This window comes from Phyllobates terribilis, unplaced genomic scaffold (genome assembly GCF_046119375.1).
Source record: "Phyllobates terribilis strain yellow unplaced genomic scaffold, ASM4611937v1 Scaffold_5__5_contigs__length_657084704, whole genome shotgun sequence".
In the NCBI taxonomy this organism is placed as follows: Eukaryota; Metazoa; Chordata; class Amphibia; order Anura; family Dendrobatidae; genus Phyllobates; species Phyllobates terribilis.
Genome location: NW_027362765.1, coordinates 443,564,169 through 443,577,463, shown reverse-complemented (window position 1 = coordinate 443,577,463; position 13,295 = coordinate 443,564,169).

Genomic DNA, 13,295 nt, shown 5'->3' with positions numbered 1-13,295 from the left:
AGACTATAATTCCTCTTCATCCCGGCTACCACGCGGTGAAAAAAAGAAATAAAAAGTTAAAAATAAACAAAACCTATATATTCACCTCTCCGGCGGCCCCCGGTCTCCTCCGGTCTGCTCCCGGCCACGTCTTCTCTCTTCAGCGTCCCGCAGTGTACTGTCAGGACCTACGGTGACGTCATTTAGTCACCTGATGGTCATGCGACCGCTGACGTCGGCGGTCAGGTGATGGTCGCGTGACTATCAGCTGACTAAATGACGTCACCGCAGGTCCTGACACTACACTGCGGGATGCTGAAGAGAGAAGACGCGGCCGGGAGCAGACCGGAGGAGACCGGAGAGCAGACCGGGGGCCGCCGGAGAGGCGAGTATACAGGTTTTTTTTTTTTTAAACTTTTTAATTCTTTTTTTTTTTACTATAGATGCTGCATTTAAAACATCTAAGTTGTTCACACATTATAAATCCATGCCGGTTGCATGGATTTATATTGTGTGATCAACTTATCAAGCACTTTTCCAAGTGATGCTCTCAGGCTGTGTGCCCACGTAGCGTTTTTCAAGCATTTATGCTGCGGAATTTCCGCAGCATAAACGCTTGTAAAACGCTAGGTAATCCGCACCCCATGGTCCCCAAGGGGATTCCGCATGTTCTATGCACATGCTGTGGATTTTTCCGCAGCGTTTATGCTGCGTACAAAAATCCGCAGCATGTCATTTAATTTTGCGGAAGCGCAGCGGAACTCCCGCCATTGACTTGCATTGAGACGCACAGAAACCGCGACTGTACATTTTTACAAGCGGCTTCTATGCGTCTCTATGTGCGGATGGTACCCAGTTCTGAAGGAGACGAGACTCTCCTCCAGACCTGGGTACCATTGTACCTGTAAAAAAAGAATAAAATAACAAATAAAGTTTATATTCACCTGTCCGGCGGCTTCTCTCTGAATGCCAGCAGCGCTGAAGGACCTGCGGTGACGTCACAGTCATGTGACCGCAGGCCCTTCACCGCTCTGTCTCGCGATATGCCGGCAGCCGGGAACCAGCGCTGCAGCCACGCCGGGGCCTCCGGGGTGAGTATAGCTTTATTTGTTTTAATTTTTACGGTTCACACTGTATAAATCCATGCTGTTTGCATGTGTGACCTAGTTGTCAAGCACTTTCCAAGTGATGCTATCGCCTGGAAAGTGCTTGTCAATCTGCATGCGGAAACACATGTATTCTGCAGGAAAAACGCATGCACAATCTGCATGCGTTTTTTTCTGCCAGGGAGATGCAGAAATGCTGCAGAAATTTTCTGCTTCATTTCTGCATCGTGGGCACATAGCCAAAATCTCTTGGAAAAGTGCTTGAAAAAACTCATGCGAAAACGCATGTAATAACACTGAAAAAACGCTTCTCTCTGGCAGAAAAAATTCATGTAAATCTGCATGCGTTTTTTTCTGCCAGGGAGAGGCAAAAACGCTCTGCATCAAATCTGCTAAGTGGGCACATAGCCTTAAAGTCAAAATTGACTCAGTCACTAAGGATAATGGAAACCAGGAGAAAACACACACAAGCCACTATTGTAGTATGACTTCTTTAGAAAGAAAGGACGTATACTGCAGTGAACTGTATACAAGCTCATCTGACAGTGAACAGGATTGAGCAGCCTTAAATGTATTAGAATGTATGGAGGCTGCAGAAGACAAAATGCAAAACAACTGCAATATTGCTATTTTTTGCGATTAATATTTACAATATTCACTTTGTGGGGCATAGTTAGGAAATCACCAGTAAATTAAATATGTCTGGTATAATTGACTCGCCCCCTGGGCCTAGTGTGGACGCGTGTGGGTTACCCGGAGCCGGGTCTCTGGGGGTTGTAGTCTCCGTGGCGGCGACCCGGACCCGTGGCTCAGGGTGGTCAGGCTGATGGTGGTCTTTTATGGGGTTTTTGTGGTTTAATGTCCGACTACGCCACCCGTGGATTGCGGTCAGTGCGGACCGCCGCTGCAAGGCTGACCGCTGGGGCTGATGGTGTATGCAGCTTAGGTAGTGTGACTCCCCACGGGAAGAGTGCGGCCCCAGGGCAGTGTAGTTGATGGTGAGGGTGATAGTGCACGGGAGTCCCAGCACTAATAGTGCTGGTGCGGCGATGAAGCAGGAACGACTCAGAGTCTTAGCAGTGCAGTTTAGGGTCTTTACTGGTGATATTAATGCAGACCCTCCCGGGAGTGCTGGCTAGCATAAGGGGCCTGGTCAGTCTGCGAGCAAACAGGAGTTCCCCTGGCCAGGTGGAGTTGTAGGCCTCCCCTTCTATCTGCACTCTTTCTGGCTACCTTGCTGTAAGCGGGTAGAAGTAGCCCACGTCCCTGAGTATACCGTGTGGTCCTCACCCGTATGGCTGGTGACTTGGGGCCTTCTGTTAGCCTCCGCTCCTGGATGGCGGTGCTGGTCCCTTCCTTGTGACTGAGCCTCCGGGCTTCTAAGGCCAGAGGACCTGGAATCCCCTGTCGGCTGGTTTCTGCTGCTGGGTGGATATCAGTCCCCACAGCCTCGGACTCTGGTGTCCGGTTATCAGATTCTTCTGCCAGGGCGAGCTATATCTCTGCTTAGCTTCCAGCCCCTGGTCTTCTGCTCCTAGCTCCTACAGAGCTCCTGCTGTAACTTTCCCTCTCCAGGCTCTGACTCTCTGATCCTGCCCCAGACCCAGTTTATAAGGGCAGACTCCTCCCCTCCCAGGTCTGGGCAGGAGATGTTGCATGCTTAAGGGCTCCTGACCAGAGAAACCTCCCACTTGCCCTCAGACGTAATATTCCTATTACTGTGGCAACCAGACCCCTGGGGTGCCACATAATCATCTATTGTAAATTTAAAAAAGGGAAATAATATGGACAAGATGGACCACGGAGTCTTTTTCTGCCAATTATCTTCTAGGTCCTGGCAGCAACTGGCAGACAGAATTTTAGTAATTAGGGCGGCACCATCGTATACATTGGACGAGCTCTATCCGATTTTTTTATTGCATAGCATTCATACCAATGTTATTGAATAGGGCAGTGGTGATGACTGATTGCAGGATCTGGCAGTGAAAAAAATCACAGCATGCTGCGATTCATTCTGAAATCAGATGCCACTCACCCATTCAAGCCTATGGGTGCGTGGAAAACATCAGACTGCACTCGGTGACAACTAAGTGCAGTCTAATTTCCACGGACTCACAAAATTGAAAAAAGGGAGAAATTTTGTTCTCCATCTTCTACTCACGGATCACACTATGCCGACACCCTGAGCAAACTCTGATCAGATTGTCATTAACATAATGGACCTAATTCTCTTGGATGAGAGAATCTACGGTTGTCTGACCCTGGACTTAATGGAAATCTGTCACCAGGTTTCCCATCTAAAAGCACCGATTCCAGCAATGTGTCACTTACTGGGCTGCTTGCTGTAGTTTAATAAAATCACTGTTTTCTCTGCTGTAGATCTAGCTGAGCTCTGAATGCTGAGCTCTGTATAGCACCACTCATAGGGCCATAATTATCATTAGGCACTGGAGGGCTGGTGCCTAGGGCGGCATATTGTAGGGGGTGGTGCCACCTAGTGGTGATTTTTTCCCCACTCCCCTTTTTCTCCTTCCAGACTTGTAAGTTATTTTGGTGTTTTTCTGAGGGGGGAGGGAAGGGGTGTGTTTTTTTGCGGAGACGAGGGCAGACAGAAAGCAGCAGAATAATGTAGTGAAAAATAGAACGCTCAGCGCTGATTGGTGGAACGGAAGTCAGCAGGGGCTGCTGTGCGATGCTCCACCAATCAGAAGACAGATTACATCCAAGGACACTGTGCATAGGGAAGACTGATCCCCGGCTGCGCCATCAGATCATCCTGCATCAGGACAGTGTAAGTACATCGGTTCAGGGATGAGCAGGTCTGTTACTCCGCCCCCTGGACACTCCGCCCCCTGGACACTCCGCCCCCAGATCCTTTTTTTTTTTTTTTTGTTCACTGGGTAAGAGAAGCTTGGAGATTTTTTTTGTCTTGCTTACCTGGATAACAGATATGTAAAAAAAACTAGAGTGCATTAAAAATCACAGTGCCTAGAGCAGCATGAGCGCTAAATCTAGCCCTGACCGCCCACACCACTGATTGGGGAAATTGTACATTGACAGAAAGCTGCTGATCAGTGGTGGGGACGAGGTTATACAGAGCAGGAGAGAACTAGTCCTCTAGTGATCATCTCCTGCTGATAAATCACTGATTTTATTGAACCTACAGCAAGCAGCCCAGTAATTGACATCTTGATGGAATCAAGGTGTCCGCCCCTACATCATGCTGTTCTCAGATTAAATAGTAAAAACCTGCTGACGGATTCCCTTTAACTGTGGAATGTAGTCAGTGTAAAATGTTGGCAATGAAAGTACCTGGTCACTAGTGTATATCGTAATAAATAATGGCATTTGTATATTTCAATATGAGATATATTTTCCATGTACAATAGGAAGAGGAACATACAGCTTCTAGAAATGAAAATTGAAGAAGAGAACATGGCCCTGAAGAACATTAGCCTGACTCTGTAAGTGCTGAGATTTATTGAGCTAATAAAATCTAACGTTATAAATAACATAATGATTTATATTCTAAGGCTATGTTCACATGTTGCATTTTTGCTGCGTTTTTTTCTCTGCAGCCAAACCTGCTCTCTTGGCAGTAAAGAAGCTGCTTACAAATAGCAGGTTTTGCTGCGTTTTTCAGGATCCCAAAGTTCAGCTTTGTTTCCACCAAAGAAGCATTAACACAGGTCACCAATTCAAGACATAGGTGAAACCATAAAACCATTTTTGGGAAAAAGGGCAATTTGATCAAAATATTTAGTGGAAAAAGATTTTTATGCCTCAAAAAATAGTGACTATTCTGAAGAAAGAAGTTAATGAAAAATTACACAATTACAAATGTAACAGTGGGGTGAATTGGTCGGGAATAGTTTACCTAAGACATTGGCAGATTGTTGAGTTTGTAGGATATTGTTTACGTTCACACTTTGCTCAGCCTTTGAGTTGACCAAGTATTGTTCAATTTCACACCTTGGTCAGCCAATTTTTACTTTCTACATATCACTAATTTAATTAAACTGCACTAATCCTAAACTGGCATTATCAGGTGATGAATCATAGAATGTTAGCGTTTGAAGGGACCTCCAGGGTCATCGTGTCCAACCCCCGTGACCAAGATATTATGGTTTAAACTTGGGAAAATCACAAAAATAGATGGGTTTCACATCCTGCTGTACCTGCTTTTTTCACAAAAATGCAGCAAAACCTGATACCTGCGTTTTGCTGCATTTTTGCACTCACTCATTGCTTTCTATGGGTGAAAAAACGCTGAAAGAAGTGACATGCTGCAGTTTTCCAATTCAGTCAGGAAAAAAAACAATGTGTGTACATGAGATTTCTGAAATCTCATAGCTTTTGCTGGTACTGTAAAACACAGCTTACATTTTGCATAAATTCGTGTAAAAACACAGCAAAAACAGAACGTGTGAACATAGCCTTACAGGTTTTCCTCTACCCCCCCACACTGTAACTTAGTGTAAAGTTTAACTAAGCACCACACTAAGTTACATGGAAACTATGAGAATGTGACCGGGTGACACAATAGTTACCAGCAAGATTCAATGAAAATCCACCTACTATGCAGGAGCCACAGCACAGCTCTATGGAGGTGATGGGGGCAGCGCTGCACCTAATACAGACATGGCTGAGAGCACAGCGGTACATGGAATAACAGAGGGGAAGCGACACTAACCAGCACTGCGGACCCTTCACTCTCAGGATCTGTAGCACTGGTAGTCGGACCCCCACCAGGTTAGAAAGCGGAGACGTCCCCAGATTTGGTCCTAGAGTAAAATTATATAATAATGAATATTAATATTACCCAGTTATAAGGTGGTTATAAGACACACACAGGACTGGTGAATGCCTAGATGTAAACACATTAAAAGTGAATCTGCCACCAGGTTATTGCTGTCCCATCTCAGAGCAGCAAATGTAGGGGCAGAGATCCTGATTCCTGAGATGTATCACTTACTGGGTTATTTGCAGCAGTTTTGATAAAGTCACTGTTTTATCTGCTGCAGATCTACCAATTCTCTGAATACTGAGCTCAGAATAACCCTGTCCCCACCACTGGCAGTTTTCTGTGTACACTGTGCATAGGCAGAAAGCTGCCGATCAGTAGTGGGGGTGGGATTATACAGAGATTATGAGTATGGAGGACTAAATGGCAGCAGGATTACTAATCCTCTACTGATAATCTACTGCTGATAAAACAGCAAGCAGCCCAGTAAGTGACACATCACTGGATTTAGAGTAAAAAACCTGGTGACAGTTTCCCTTTACATCAGATGTATGTATTGTAATCTAGTGTATAATGAATGAGTCGTGATACGAGGCCTCATGGATGAAAACTGTTTTCTGTTACAGTCCTGAATAAGAGATGGCTTTGCTGGTGCCAAGCCATCAAATACGCACCGAATTTTTCAGATTATAAAACGCACTTTTTCCCCCCTATATTTCGGGGGGAAAATGGGGGTGTGCCTTTTAATCTGAATATAGCTTACAGTGGAGCAGGGTCCTAGAAGAAGCAGGGTCGCTGCTGCAGGAAGCTGGCTGCGGTGTCAGGAGTGGGGCGATGCTGTGGGCCCCGGGTTGGGAGGAGGGAGCTTTCGGTGGTGTGAGGGTTTGCTGCGAGCACGGGGCGTTCCTAAAATATCGGCGGAGTCCCTGCACTATCCATCCTTTTCACTGCGATGAGTTTGGGGAAAATGGCCGCTAGAGGCGGCAAATGCTCTGATTAAAATCTCGTGCCGATTCAGCATGAGAAAATAACAGCAGCAAGCTGTGAATGCATTCGGGAATCGGATTCCAATCACCCATACAAGTCTATGGGTGCAAAACATCGGACTGCAGTCGGATGTCATCCAAGTGCCGTGCGATTATTGAAAATGCCGGCAATTGAGGAGCCACCAGCTTTCAGTCATAGAGGAGTGTCCGGCACAGCTTCAGTCACCACTACGTACACAGTGAGGGCGGCTGTAACCGGACCCCGCCACTGACTGACAGCCGGCTCTGCACTGATGCACTTCTGAGCGACCAGTCAGTGTCGGGGTGTGGTTACATCCGCCGCTCTCAGTGCTGTGAGCCGTGACTGTAATTCCTCCGGGCACGCCTGAACGATTGAAAGCCGGCAGCTCCCAGAAGAAATGACATTTTCTCCCAGGTGCGGCACTTTCAGTGCAGCTGCCCGGCACCTTCATAACGCTAGTAACCTGCAGATTAACCCAATATCTGCAGGTAACAGCATTATAGGACCTGACAGGTTCACCTTAAACTGTTTTTTTAATTATTTTTTTGGATGGTGAGTTCAAGACGCTGGTGGGAGTAGAAGTGGCTCATAAGTGGAGAAGGAAGCATATTTCTCTGATAACCTATATTACAAAGCTTCTTACATTTGCTCGTACTATTGGGTTTGTGACCATTTAACATAAATTGATGGATCTTCCTTGTACAATAGTAAGGACACCCCTAAGAAAGAGGGAAAGAAGAAAATAAAATTGATCAAGAAGAGGATCATTACTATGTAAGTGCAGAGAATTACTGATGTAATAGAAGCAAACCTTATAGATCCCAATGATATAGATGTTTCCTTATCTCCAATGTGTGACTCATTGTCTCCAGGTACAGATGATATAAAACCTGTCTGCACATGATACACCGTATATCTACTACACAGATACAGTAAAGTCAACCTAAATATAGCCAAATAGATCCTATGGCACTTCCATATAAATAATAACCACCTACAAAGAATGGGAAGTCAAAGCAATCATACCAGAAAAACATCAATCTTTATTGTCAAAAATTATTTCTTTAAAAGCAAGTAAAAAATGGTGAAAAATACTAGCAGAAATAAATTCATTCAGTGGTCATACCAGGTTCCTCCACAAGAGGGAGCTCACACTCCATTTCATAGTGATAGATGTAAACTCTCATCATGATATATCAAATTCAGCAAGTTTGAAAGACAATTAATGACAAAAATAATTTGTATCTAGGTCAAGCAAGTAAAGTGAACTTGTGCTTAATAGGTACAAAGAGGAAGAAAAATATACCCCTCACAGGTCTAACTCCGGTGTTAATGTCAGATATGAAGATGATAATTAAAACATGTAGCAGTCCACCTCAAAGTGATTATATTACCAATTCAAATCATAGAAAATCCAAATCACGTAGTGGCCAAAAGGCCTAACATAGTGTAGGTGTATATTAGATAGAATTAGGATCACATAGTAGCAGAAAGTGCTTAAAATAGTGCAAACACGCAGAAAATATGCAGATCAAGTAGGCAGGTATAAAGGGTTAAGAGGTAGATAAGCATAAAGTGCTGGTAGTGAGAGATAAATAAATAGGAGTAGCGTATATGACCTGAGAGATGAATCACTAGCCCCGACGCGCGTTTCGTGATGTGCTTCTTCCTGGGGATAAGCCTGATACACAGATACAGTAGTTGCCATTTACTGGGTGTGGCTCATTTCTCATATTTTATTGTAGAAAGATGGCAGTGTTTTTTATGGGATACAAATATTAGTGGAATTGTTACTTGAATTGTGAGAAGAAAAGAAAAATGAGGCAATATCTTGATATGGCTTCTGTAGAAATATATCAGATATTATAGATGTTAAACCTATAGATAAAGTCATCTCACCGCTGGAGGGCTGAGGACTCCCAGATCACAGTAACATCTGCCAGGAGACACAGACTTCTCAATCCAAAATTTCAGTCCAGCAAAGCAGATCCCATAAGATTTAACATTTATTCCATCCTGGATAAAATATGGTATAAAATACAGGCGATAATGGATTATTCCACTAGGTACAGTAGGTCAGTGATTTTCAACCTTTTTTGAGCCGCGGCACACTTTTTATACTTAGAAAATCCTGGGGCACACCACCAACCAAAATAGCACAAAATGACACTAAAACAGTCATATTATACATATAGTTAATAATATAGATTCTAAATTTATTTTACTCACTCAGTGTGAAACCTGGGCCTGTTTCGATAAACACAAAAGGGATATCCTGGCAGGAATGGTGGAAAGACACACACGAAGCTCTTCCTCAACAGTTCTCAGTTTCTCCCTGTTTTTAGTTTTTATCGCAGTCAAGCTTGAGAAGCCCAGCTCACATAGATATGTGGTTGAAAATGGGAGCAATGTCAAAATAGCTTTGTTGGCCAGAATGGGGAACTCCTTGGCAACAGATAACCAAAAACTGTCCAAAGGAAGATCAGCAAACTTTAGCTTTAAACCACGATCTTGCTTCAGTTCAACGAGTTCCTCTTGCTCCTTTAAAGTCATGTCCTTTCCAGCAACGGATAATGAGCTGTATGGGTCCCTAACCCAGTCAAGGCATTCTGTGAAGGCTGAAGAGAAATAGAACGATAACTTCTCCTCAAGAGTTTTCAAATGTCTGCCAATCGCTTCGCACATTGCAGCAGTATTGTCATCATGCAGTTTCTCGGTGAGTGGGAACATCTGAAGGTTGCCACCCTGCACATGTTGTTGCCAGAGCTGCACCTTTAAACGGAATCCGTTCATTTTATCAGTGCTTGTAAGCAGGTTTTCATTTCGACCTTGCATCCGTGTGTTTAGTTCATTCAGATATTGAAATATATCAGCCAGGTATGCCAGCTTTGCACACCACTCATCACTTGCAAGCAGCTTTGAATAATCGGACCTCTCGTTTGTAAGAAATATTTTAAGTTCCTCTCGCAACTCATACACACGGGCCAGCACTTTGCCGCGTGACAGCCACCTGACCTCCGTGTGGAGCAATAAGATTTTATGTTCCCATTTCTGTACACAAAGACGCAAATAAGCGACATCTCAAAGGTCGCGTCTTCACAAAGTTCACTATGCGCACAACATCATCCAACACAGGAGCTAGATCTGCTGGTAAGGTCTTTGCAACGAGGGCCTCACGGTGCAAGAAACAGTGGGTAGCAAGAACATCTGGGTTTCTTTCTTTAACCCTACTTACAAAGCCTTTGATGCGCCCGACCATGGCTGCGGCTCCATCAGTGCAGACACCTGTGCAGTTTTCCCATGTAAGTCCACTTTTATCAAGATATTCCGATGTGACTTGGAATATTGCCTCTCCTGTTGATTTTTCTGTCAGTGCCTTGCAAAATAGGAAGTTTTCTCTAATGGCTTCACCATCCACAAAACGCACATTGGCCAACAACTGACAATGTCCACTGATATCCGTCGACTCATCAAGTTGCAAGGCAAATTTCTTACTGATGCGCACCTTTTCCAAAACAACTGTTTCAATGTCCGCAGACAAGTCATCAATCCGTCTGGCAATTGTGTTATCAGAGAGAGGCACTTTAGCTATCTCTTTAGCTGCTTCAGGGCCAAGCATCTCATTTACAATAGCTTTACAAGCTGGTAGTATTAATGTTTCTGCCACAGTGTGGGACTTTTTTGATTTAGCTTGGTTCAGCAACAAGGTAGCTAGCTTTGAGGGCTCTCTCATTTACCTTTGTGCTTTTTCTCAAAAAAAGTTGCCCCTTTCTCATTGTTTGTACGTAAGCGTACAAAATACTCCATCGGTTTATTTTGAACGGAAGGGTGTTTCGTTTGGAGATGGCGTTTAAGTTTGCTTGGCACCATAGCGCTATTGGAAAGCTTCTCACCACACACCAAGCACAGTGGTGTTGGTGCTGTCGCATCCCCAGTGGAAGTAAATCCAAATGAAAGATAGCTTTCACTGTATTGCCTTGAGCTCACCGTCTTGTCTTTTTTCTTTTGTCGAACTCTCATACTAGGGCCTTCATTTGGGTTAGAATTGTGTCCGGGGTCCTGTTCGGCATTTGCCTTTTCCATTCTCAAATACTTCTCCATCACTGCTGAAATAGTGTGCGCAGCCACACACTAAAATAGAAGAGTATTACATTATCTGCCACACTTAAAGGACCTCTGCTAGGCATATTTCATTCCTGAGGGCTTAAAAAGCAGCTCTCGTGGTGACAAGAAGCTGATTTAAACCCCCCAAGAGTGAACTTCGCGAGAGCTGTATGTGTGTGATAATAACTTATATTACTACGGTCTGCATTTCCTGCTTGAATTGACACTAGTGACGTAGAACTCAGCTTTCTCTCAGGATGACGCGCCGGCCTCGGTGACGTCATTAAGTCGCGCGAGGTTCAAAGCTTGCACATGTGTTATTGTACACGTCTCCTACATTGTAAGAAGGCGTGACTGCGCATCGAGCGCATTGCCGGGAAACAAAACACAGGGGGCACCATAGTTTGGGGAACTTTCCCCGCGGCGCACCCGACCATGTGTCGCGGCACACTAGTGTGCCGCGGAACACTGGTTGGAAATCACTGCAGTAGGTGACAAAACATTTTAGCATTTTGATTTCATTACAAATTTTGCACCATTTGCCTTTCACAGGCGCTTTGTTTCCCTCCACATTCAACTTTGATGTGGTCTGTGATTATAAATTGGCTGAGAGGAACTAAAAAAGACAGATAAAGTTACAAACTCTATCATTGGACCATTAGAACAAGTTCACTGACAGATTTTCGGTTAACTCGTCATGCAGCCAGCAATAGATATTGCAACACAGAAGCTATAGAAGGCAAACGGTGCAAATGAAGATTCCAAAATGGAAAATTTCCCAGTTATTAAAGCTTTAAATAAGTCTGGGATAGACATATATCAAAAGTATATAACAACCATGAGGTCTTTTTATGCCGCCAGCCTTCTAGGTTTCTTCCGTCCCTACACAGTGAGCGCCCTCTAGTGATCACTCCATGTAGACAAAATTGTATCATTTGTATGATGTAGATGGAAAATGTTGGGAATGTATTTGGGATGGAGGCCAAGGGGTGGAATGTGTTCACTACTCATCTTCAAATTGCTGATATTTATACATTTACATATGAGATGATGATATATGTTCCATCTACAACAGGAAAGAAATCAAACAAATCTTACAAGAGAGATTGGAAAAAGAAGAGGAAGAGATGAAGACAATGGAGAAAACTTTGTAAGTACTTTTTTTTTCAGGTAGAAATTATATAAAACCTGTCGACACATATTATATATATCTGTCTACGCTTATAGTTCTATTCTATTCATGACCCAGCATTTTTCTATGGCTCCTTTAGAAAGACACGAGTAATAATTAGAAGTATGTATACTTTCTATAGCATACCTCCTGTCTAGGGTGCTGGATTGGGGAAGCTGTCTCAGGAGGTCGGCACATGTCCAGTCTGTATCCTCATAGATATGGTTGTATATAGTAGTGGAGCAGGGAGCCGTCAGCTCCCTGCACCACCACACAGTCTATGCTCTCCGCACTGTATAAGGTTTGGTGCAGAAGACATAATGATGTCACTAGATCATGTCTGCAGCGTCCAGCCACACGACATAGAATAGAGCAAGCCTGTAGATTCATACTTATCATGGGAACAAGACTTTGTGAGGTTTTTTTTAGCCATTGCACTATTCTGCGTGCCGTGGGGTGGGCACTGGGGAGGGCATTTTGAGACATTGTACTGAGTGTGAAGGAGCACCTTGGGGCATTATACTGTGGGGGCATCATAGAGCGAGGGGGTTGCCTTGGGGCAACATACTGTGTGGTGGTGCAACTTTTTGGGGCATTATGTGTAGGTGCATAGTAATGTGTGTGTTAGGGGTATTATCCTATGGGTGGGAATACATCTCTGGGCTATCATACTATATGGAGGGGCATCGTGGGGGTGTCATACTGTGAAGGTTTTATACTGTGGGGCATATACGGGGGTATTCTACTGTCATAGAAGACTAAGTGCCCTCATAACACATCACCTTTTCTGTCTTTTAAAGTGCTGAAAAATATTTGTGCAACTCCAAGTTGTGCTAAAATTTAGCAATTTATCCCAGAATTCTGGTTAAATTACTTGGATAAATTCGGGTCTTAGACTATAAAAAATTAAAGGGTCCAGTAAAAAAACACATTACTTAACCCCCCATCATCCTGAGCTGATGAAAGAAGCTGTAGGGAAAGGAAGCTGCTGTTAGATAGTGGCGCCCCCTGCAGTCACACTACACCCTGAGTGGTGCGATCTCTCCGATATGTCACCTTTGTCGGATCATTGTGGCTCTGAGGTCGCTGTCATACATTTGCTGCTGTTAAATCTTTGTCATTACTTTTCTTTTACAACAGAAAGTTCCACAAAATCGCAAATGCAAGACTGATCTGGACGTCT